General features: G+C 40.9%; 1 pseudogene; it reads left to right on the top strand.

Moving 5' to 3' along the window:
• Positions 1-5,072: 5,072 nt before the first annotated feature.
• Positions 5,073-7,287, top strand: LOC102833697 (annotated as a pseudogene).
• Positions 7,288-8,363: the final 1,076 nt, after the last annotated feature.

Genomic DNA, 8,363 nt, shown 5'->3' with positions numbered 1-8,363 from the left:
GGTTTTCTGATTCCAGATCTTTGCACATTTTGTTGTAATATTTGGCTTTATCTTCTCGAGCTGATCTTTGAAAATTTCTGTTCAGCTCTTGTACCTCCTCATTTCTTCCATTTGCTTTAGAATCTCTATGCTGGAGTGCAAATTTCAGTGTCTCTTTTGACATCCATTTTGACCTTTTCTTTCTTGTCTTCTTAATGACTTTTTGCTGTCTTCATGTATGATGTTCTTGATGTCATCCCACTACTGACCCCCAAATCTATCTTCTGGGTTGACCTCTGAACTTAGATATAACCAACTGCTTCAGATATCCTGAAGTCCTCTCCAACTGGACATGACCATGACTAACAATCTTCTTTCTAATCCCTGAACCCACTCATGTTTTTCCCTGTTTTAGTTAATGGCACTATCATTAACCTTATCATTCAAGTCAGATATGTAAGTTTTATTGCACTATCCCCTGTACCCTCCTCCCAATTAAATAATTGTCACCATTTAAATGTTTAACTAATCAGTTGTATCCTTCTAATTTCGTTTTTAAAAATTGTTCAAAGTATAAATAGCAAAACAGGTATCACTAACAATTTCTACGTGTAAAATATAGTGACTAATTCCTCAAGTTGTACAACCATTCTTACCCTCCTTTTCCAAACTGTTCCTCCCCATTAGCATAAACTTACTGCCCTGTAAGCTTCATATCTGACCTGGCCCAGGAGAGACCTTTCTGAATGAGAAGAAAAAGCAGAACTGAACACAGATGGCTGAGGTGAAGGGGCAATATCGATAACCTTGCTGTGTATTTATTTTCATACTTAAGGAAGTCAGTTCATAGTCTCCCTTTTCGTAAAACCATTCTCTCACTTCTCTAAGGTCTAGTCCCAAGTGGTGATGGGATGCTGTCAAGTCAGTTCTGACTCAGTAACCCTGTATAGGGTCTCTGAGGCTATAAATCTTTACAGGAGCAAAAAGCCAGTCATAAAGATAAGCTTTTAGAAGATTCATTTTGCTGCTTTCAACTTTGGAAAGTCCTAATGACCTATCAGCTAAAATTTAAGTCTTTAGCATAATATTCAAGGTTCTTTATAATTTAGTCCCAAGTCACCTTCTTATTCTTATCTCCTGCCCCTTTGGTACTGCTCCAACAGGTTACATTTCTCTAAAAAACGCCATGTAGTTGTTTTCACATTATAAAACTTTTTTTTTTTTTTAATTTTTTTTTTCAGTATCAGTAATTGTATTCAAAAGTGTGAGAACACTCATCACCTGCTTTAAATTTTTATTGTGAACTGAGTGATAGTTTACATTGGCGAACATCAGCTTACACTCATCCTCTTGTGTTTCGTTTCACTGCAATGATTACAATACAATCCCCTCCATGTATTACCATTTAACAGTATTTGCTTCTTCTATTCCCTCTTTTTTTTTTTTGAATGTACACCAAACCTTCAGGAATATACAATTATTCAAACACCCAAAGGGCATACCCTGCAAGCCTGCTCCCCTCCCCCCAGCTACCAGCACACAGACCCTCTCCCTACATGAGTCTAGAGTCCCCAGCCGCTCCATCTCTCTATGGTATCATCTCTGCCTCCATCTCTGGAGTGGCTGCGTCTCTGAATAGGGTTCCACACTCTGCTCCCGCTGTTCTCCCTTGATGCAAGATCAACCACTCTCCTCTTTTTGCTATAAAACCTCTATCTTTATAGTTGCAACAATCGCAATCAGTCATGATAACAATTATTCACTATTGAACCATAAGAGCCTTATCCCCATCTACTTTTACCAGCCCCGTCTAGACAGGATGAAAACCTCTCAGTGGAGATTCTACCTTCCCCTGCACCCTCTGAAACTAAACTCCCTCTTGTGAAAACTTGTAAGCCAGTCACTTAGTACCTTTACAGCACCCCCCACCTCCATTTTAGGTAGCCAATGTCTAAGTTGCCCATCCCTATCAACCCTGTGTAAAGTGGATGGGAATGATCCTTGCTATGTAGATTCCTTTCCTCTTGGTTGGTATTTTAAGCTACTACATCCTAAGTATAGGTCAAGTTAATCAAATTGTAGCAAATTACACTTGTTTTCTTTATCAAAAAAAAAAAAATTTTTTTTTTTTTTTAACCTTCCTCTAGTCATGTTCTGATCATCCAGCCTTTGAAACTAGATCAAATGGGTACTATCTGCAAGTATGGGCATTCTTGTGCATCTCCCCTCACTTTATATCAGCTGGACACTTAATTCTCCATTCTAGTCCTCTGTGGCTATGTCCTTGTCCATGGGCTCAGGAGTCCCGGGTCTCATCATACTGCTGGCCAACCAGGTCTCACCATACTCCAGGTTGACGGGAATCTATTGAACATGGTCAGACTCAGCCCACATCTTCATTGCTGCTTTTCCCCCACTTCCACTCATCAGTAGACCAATGTGGTCACCAGCAAGATTACATGCCTGCTTGTGTATTCCCTTTGAGTTTGTCTTGGAAGGGGGTTTGTTCTAAAGGGATTTGCTTGCCTTGATGACTCCCCAGTGGATAACTTGCTTGTTCTTGTGGAAGTCAATCAGACTGCTGTTTCTGTTTTTGATTTTTCCTTCTGGTCTTTTTTTCAAGAAGTATCTTCTGTTCCTCTAGCTGCTTGAAATTATTTTTTCAAGGTTATAGAAGAACACCAAAAATAAAATATGTATCCATCCTACCCACATCTACTCTCCCCAAATTGAACAGTATCCATCCTTAAGTTGTTGGATGTCTCTGTACTTTTACTACAGAAGAACCTTAATATGATTTTATGTTAAAAAAGTGATGTTACTGACTCTAGATCCAGAGAGGGCGAGGGGCTGTGTGCTGACGACCAGGGGGCAGGCTTGCAGGGTGTACCCTTTGGTTGGTTGATGATGCATGGAGGAGATTGTAACCATGGCAATGAAACGATATATGATAGGATAAATATAAAGCTAATGTTCTCCTATGTAGACTATCACATAATTCATAATAAAACATTTTTTAAAAATGTTAATTGCATCAAATGGGACATGTTCTTTTGCAACTTGTATTTTTTACATTATATTTTAACAATGTCTGATATAGTGCCAGAAGATGAGCTCCTCAGGTTGACAGCACTCAAAATACCACTGGAGAAAAGCATCCTCTCAAAAGTAGAGTTGATTTTAATGACACGGATGGAACAAAGTTTTCAGGACCTTCATTTTCTGATGGGGCACAACTCAAAATGAGGAGAAACAGATGCAAACCACCCATTAATATTCAGAATGTGGAATGTGCTAAATCTAAATCTAGGAAAATTGGATGCCATCAAAAATGAAATGAAACACATAAAAATCAATATCCTAGGCATTTGTGAGCTGAAATGGACTGGTATTGGCGATTTTGAATTCAACAGTCATATGGTTTACTATGCTGAGAACAATAAGTTGAAGAGGTATTGGGTCACATTCATTGTCAAAAAGAATATTTCAAGATCTATCTTGAAGTACAGTGCTGTCTGTGATAGGATAATATCCATATACCTACAAGGAAGACTAATTAATACCACTATTATTTAAACAAGTACCAGCCACTAAAGCCAATGATGATTAAACTGAGGAATTCTACCAACTTATGTCTGAAATTGATCAAACATGAATTCAAGACACATTGATAATTACTGGTGATTGGATTATGAAATTTGGAAACAGGAAGGCATGGTAGTTGGAAAATATAACTTTAGTGGTAGAAAAGACACTGGAGATCACATGATATGATTTTGTAAGACCAACTACCTTTTCATTGAAAATACCTTTTTTTTAACAGAATAAATGGTGACTATATACGTGGACCTCACCAGATGTAAAACACAGGAATAAAATTGGCTGCATCTGTGGGAAAAGATGGTGGAGAAGCTCAATATCATCAGCCACAGCAAGACCAGGGGCAGACTGTGAAACAGACTACCAGTTGCTCATATGCAAGTTCAAACTGAAGCTGAAGAAAATGAAAACAAGTCCAAGAGAGCCAAAATGTGACCTTGAATAGATCCCACCTGAATTTAGGGATGATCTCAAGAACAGATTTGATACTTTCAACATTGATGACCAAAGATCAGAGCTGTGAAAGGACATCAAGAACATCATAATGAATTGTAATCATTGCAATGAAATGATGAGTGTAAAACCAATGTTCTCTGATGTAAACTATTACTCAATTCACAACTGTTGTTGTTAGGTGCCATCAAGTCAGTACCGACTCATAGCGACACTATGCACAACAGAACAAAACACTGCCCAGTCCTGGGCCAACTTCACAATTGTTGCCACACTTGAGCCCACTGATGCTTCCACTTTGCCAGTGTAGCTTGCTGGGGGTATTCCTCTTTTTCTCTAAGCCTCCACCTTACTAAACATGATATCCCTCTCCAGTGACTGGTCCTGACAATATGCTCAAAGTATGAGAGATGAAGTCTGGCCATCCTGGCCTCCAAGGAGTACTCTGGCTGTATTTCTTCCAACACAGATCTGTTCTTTTGGCAGCCCAGGGTACTTCCAATATTCTCCTCCAACACCATAACTCAGATACATCAATTCTTCCATGATCTTCCTTATTCACTGTCCAACTTTCACATGCATATGAGGTTATTGCAAATACCATGGCTTGGGTCAGGCGTACCTTAGTCCTCAAGCTGACATCACAATTCACAATAAAAACTTAAAAAAAAAAAAAAAAGGGGGGGGGGCACCATAATGAAGAAAGCAAATGACAAGAAAGACAAGATCAAAATAAAAAAAAAAAAAAAAAGGGGGGGGGCACCATAATGAAGAAAGCAAATGACAAGAAAGACAAGATCAAAATGGATGTTAGAAAAGACCTGAAATTTGCTCTTAAATGTTGTTGCTGTCCCACCCTCGCCGGCCCTATCCTTCATGACCCCGCCCGCCCTCTTAATCCCCTCTCTGCTGGGGACCCACCAAAGGTTACTGGTGCCCGACCCTGCCTCACCCTGCAGTGTGTTGGAGGGCGCCTTGCCTGGGGTCGCGTTCAGGGTCCCGCGACGCTTTCAGAGATCTACCGCCCCTTGTGGACCGAGATGGCTCTGGCACCGTCAAGTGAGGGCGGAACCCAGAACACAGTGTGCTACCCACCGGAGAGGTTCCAGAGCAGCTTCCAACACCTGACTGCCTACTACACACCTTTCCTGAACTACGATCACTATGGAAACGCTCTTGCCACTGCCGAGGAAGGCTATCAATCTTTCCGGTTGCTGGAGTCTGCAGTGTCAGGGTCCCAGGCCATGCTCCCCTTTGCTTCGGGGCTGCAGCTCCTTTGCTGAGCCCCAGTCTGGTCCTACAGACCTAGGCACTCTACGAACTGCCCAGGTACAGCAAGTTGCCACAGTGGTATCCAATTCCCCACCACCTCAGGGAGATGCCACACTTCCTGAACACCAGTATACAGGGGCCAGCAGTGATGATTTCGGCCACATTGGTGGCCAGAGCAACAGTGACCAAGGATACGGACCTGAAACTTTAATCCTGAAGCTCCCTGTGGATGCTTCCGTGTCATCTGAAGGTCTGAAGACCTCCCAGTTTTCCTGTGCCCCTAGCAAATGATCTGAGGATGTTTCCAAAGTCCTGAACGCAGAAAGGAAGTCACCTCATCAATACCACTTTACCGCAGAGGACCTGCAGTTAGTTCTGTATGGGGCCATTCCTAGCTTGAAGCATCCAGTTAACCTGCACCATGCTATTTCTGGCTTTCTGGTTCTCCCTGGCAGTTCGGATAAACGGAGTGCAAACCACCCAGGAATTGGGCTGGATGGGAATAGAGGATCCAATTCTTTTCCTCAAAGTCTGGATAAAGACTCCCTTGTCTCTTGTCTTTTATGGACAATGTTTGGTAGAGTACCACATTTTGGTGTATTCTGTAGTAACCTCATTGCTAAAGGAGATAGGTTTGGGTCCTTTGAAGGTAAAGTGATCAACACCAGTGAAGTTAAGACATATGGAGACAATTCCCTGATGTAGGCAATCTTTGAAGATGGTCATTTGAGCCAATTTGTAGATGGGAAAGGAGGTACAGGGAACTGGATGTCTTTGTCAACTGTGCCTGCTTTCCCAAGGAACAGAACCTAGTTGTTGTGCAACATAAAGGGCAGATCTTTTATGAAAGCTATAAGGAAATCTACCAGAACCAAGAGCTTCTGATGTGGTATGAAGACTGCTATGAGAAGTTTTTGGACATTCCTGTCAGCCTGCAAGTCATAGACCAGGGCAAGCCACTATCTGAGCCCTCTGAAGAGTCTACAGAAGGTTACAAATGTGAAAGATGTGAGAAGATGTTTACCTACAGATATTATCAAGATAGGCACTTGAAGTATACTTCCTGTGTGGACAAGGGTGATAGGAAGTTTCCCTGTTCTCTCTGCAAACAGTCCTTCGAGAAGCGAGACTGGCTCTGCATCCACATCCTTCATGTACATGAGAAGCACCTGCATAAGTGTTCTACATGTGGGAAATGTTTCTCTTAGTCTTCCAGCCTAAACAAATACATGAGGATTGTGGGGGAAAAAAATTATAATCCTGTTTATTATATTCGGGTAACTTTTTTTATTTCTTGAAGTAAAGACTTTATGATCTCTCTCTTTTTCTTTGGTTACTTCCTGAAGTGAGTAAAGAATTTATAGTCACTTTCTTTTTCTTTAAACCACTTCCTGGAGTAAGGAATTTATGATAACTTTCTTTTTCCTTAAACTACTTCCTGGAGCAAAGACTGATCGCTCTCTTCTTTTCCTAAAGTAGGAATGTGCGCCTTAAAAATTTGAACTAGCCAACGGGGTAAGGGAATAAATTGTGCGGTCAAAACCCTAGCCAATAGGGTAACACACAGCCTTGAGACTCGCATCAGGGATTAAAAACCCGAGTGGACTGCCCACTCGGTGTGCTCACTAGCCTGTTCGTATATGTACGGCTATGCGCAAGTACCCTCTTGCAGGAGTAAATTTTACTTTGCCAAGGTAATTTAGTCTCACCGAGTGTCTTTTATGCGACATCGGGATTCATTTCTAACAGTATCTACTCTGGAGAAGGCCATACCAGTGTGTATACTGTACAAAGAAATTCACTACCTCCAGCATCCTACAATCACATATTAGGCAGTACTCTGGGGAGAAGCTCTTCAAGTGCATCCCATGCTGCCCAGGACAGTTATGTCAGACGCTCACACAATGGCTGCTCTGTACCTATGGAAGAGCCTCAGATCAAGAAGCTCCCTTCTCCCACATGACATTTCATGAGTTCTACTAGCCCTCAGAGAGGCTGAAAGGCAATGTAAAAAAAAAAAAATACCAGGACTAAGATTCTGTTTCTTGGTATGGTTGTGTCATGACCAAATGTTGAGATGAGAAAGGCCAGTAAGGCCTTTCCTTTGTTTGCTTTGGGCCCCAAATTGTGATATGTCTTTGGCCATCACCTATTAATATTTCTTCTTAGGACAAACTCTTCTAAAATTCACTCAAACTAGAGTTTTTATTATGTATATATATGTTAAAGTATTATACCTAAGTCATTCAAATGTAAATTAACCTCCCATCTTTTGGAGGTGGTTCACTTTAAACCTTTGTTTCTCACTCTTACCCCCCAGCACTTGACAATTGTTGATTAATCATTTCAGTTCAGTAGCACCAAACAAAATTATTTTGTGGCCATGGAAGTTATTCACATCTCCCCTCCCTCCCTCTACCCTCCACGTGTGACCTTCACCAATTGGAATGAACTATTTAACCTAACACACAAAGATTAAAGATTTGCAATAGGCTGAAAATATAAATAAAGATATTTATACTCCTGAGTTTAAAAAAAGTTCTTGTCATTGTTGTTAAGCTGTCATTGGTTAGGTTCCATCTCACAGTGACCCTATGTACAACAAAAGGAAATACAACCTGGTCCTGCGCCATTTTCACAATTGTTCAATTTCAGCCCACTGTAGCTGCAATTGTATCAACCCATCTGGTCTTCCCCATTTTTGCTGACCCTCCATTTTTCCAAGGATGATGTCCTTCTCCAGAGACTGATTCCTCCTTCCCCTTTATTTTTTTAACTTTTTATTGTTAATTGAAAGTTTACAGACAAATCATCAGCTTTACAGTCAACAAATCGTACACTATACCAGTGGCATAGTTTCCAAATCGTACACTATACCAGTATCACAGCAACACACAAGCCACCATAGTAGATCAAACTGACTGAGAAGTTGCTCTTAAATGTAGAGAAGCTAGAGCAATTGGAAGAAATGATGAAGTACAAGTGCTGAACAGAAATTTTCAAAAGGCAGCTCGAGAAGACAGAGTAAAGTATTATAATGAAATGTGAAAAGACCTATA

Source organism: Chrysochloris asiatica, unplaced genomic scaffold (genome assembly GCF_000296735.1).
Source record: "Chrysochloris asiatica unplaced genomic scaffold, ChrAsi1.0 scaffold00138, whole genome shotgun sequence".
Taxonomy (NCBI): domain Eukaryota; kingdom Metazoa; phylum Chordata; class Mammalia; order Afrosoricida; family Chrysochloridae; genus Chrysochloris; species Chrysochloris asiatica.
The sequence above is the reverse complement of the archived record's forward strand: the minus strand, read 5'-3'. Positions and strand labels throughout refer to the sequence as shown.